The following is a 1,629-nucleotide window of genomic DNA, read 5'->3' on the forward strand; positions in this document are numbered from 1 at the left end:
TCACTCTCATTACTCTGGGCTCAGTCCTCTCCTCAGGTGTCCCACTTCAGAGCTAGCTATGTAATAGGAGACATGCAAATAGGACCCTCCCTTTTCTGATGAAAAGCAGCCCAGCCCTGACCCTGCAGCCATGGGAGAGAAGCCCCAGCCCTGGGATTCTCAGGTGTTTCTATTGGGTCGACAGCAATAAACAAATTACCATGGAATTTGGGCTGAGCTGGGTTTTTCTTGCTGCTATTTTAAAAGGTAATTCATGGAGAACTAAGGATATTGAGTGTGAGGGGACATGAGTGACAGAACAGTGGCTATGTGTGGCAGTTTCTGACCAGGATGTCTCTGTGCTTGCAGGTGTGCAGTGTGAGGTGCAGCTGGTGGAGTCTGGGGGAGGCTTGGTCCAGCCTGGGGGGTCCCTGAGACTCTCCTGTGCAGCCTCTGGATTCACCTTCAGTAACAGTGACATGAACTGGGTCCTCTAGGCTCCAGGAAAGGGGCTGGAGTGGGTCTTGGGTATTAGTTGGAATGGTGGTAAGACGCACTATGTGGACTCCGTGAAGGGCCAATTTACCATCTCCAGAGACAATTCCAGGAAGTCCCTGTATCTGCAAAAGAACAGACAGAGAGCCAAGGACATGGCCGTGTATTACTGTGTGAGAAATCCTGTGAGGGGACACAAGTGTGAGCCCAGACACAAACCTCCTGCAGGAACGTTGGGGGAAATCACTGCAGGGGGCGCTCAGGACCCATTCATCAGAGTCAACCCCAGAGCAGGTTCACATGGAGGCTGGGGTTTGTTTCCTGTCAGGATTTGGGACTTCCTCTGCTTCTGACAGTTTCTCTAGGGAAACTCTTTAATTTTAGATTTCTGTGCCCACCAATGTCATCTCTACATATTTTTTTAATCATTGTAATATGAGGACTCATTCTCACATGCATAGTATGTACACTGCCACCTACAAGAATGAGAACTCCTCAACCATGCGCACCAGCATCAGAGTCGTGAGGAAGCTCAGGGGTGCCCGGTGAGTCTTCTCCAGTCAGACTCAGGACAGGAACTTCAATGGGATTCCCTGACTAGAATGGCTTTTAGGGATTTTGATTACAGCCAAGAGAGAGGCTGGACCAGGTTCAGTGTCATGTAGGACCTCACAGGTTTTATGTATGACATTTCTCTTGAAAATATTCAAATGAGTATCAGCACTGATCTGGTGCTTTCTGACTTTCATTTTTAGTGGTTCTCGCTTTTCCATTTGCTTTTCCTGCTTTCTGGAAAAAAGGATGTTGTCCCTGTGGTCTAAATCCTGGGGCTCAAGCCCTTTCCCTGGAGCTTAGGTGGGGCTCAGGCTGTGACTCCTGCAGCCACTGGGAGAGGCTGCTGAGACTTTCTTCTCTCTCATTATTCAGGACACTCCACTCTGTTTTCTGGAGATGCATCTGGGAATGCATGTGGCCATTAGGAATGAGGGCATAAGCTTCTTTGGTCAAAGTGGGGTGAAGATGTGGAATTGATCCTGTGCTGTGTAAACTGTCACAGAGTCACCTTCTTCACTGGTAGTGTTAGAAGAGCCTGTAAAAGTTGTCAGAATCCAACTGGAGTCCCTAGTGTTCAAACCCTGACAAATGGAGCTGGGG

The 1,629-nt window shown here is 48.7% G+C and overlaps 1 pseudogene; it reads left to right on the forward strand.

The window, feature by feature from the left end:
- The first annotated feature begins 200 nt into the window (after positions 1–200).
- On the forward strand, positions 201–1,295 carry LOC129395850 (probable non-functional immunoglobulin heavy variable 3-16; annotated as a pseudogene).
- The last annotated feature ends 334 nt before the right edge of the window (positions 1,296–1,629 follow it).

Source organism: Pan paniscus, chromosome 12 (genome assembly GCF_029289425.2).
Source record: "Pan paniscus chromosome 12, NHGRI_mPanPan1-v2.0_pri, whole genome shotgun sequence".
Taxonomy (NCBI): domain Eukaryota; kingdom Metazoa; phylum Chordata; class Mammalia; order Primates; family Hominidae; genus Pan; species Pan paniscus.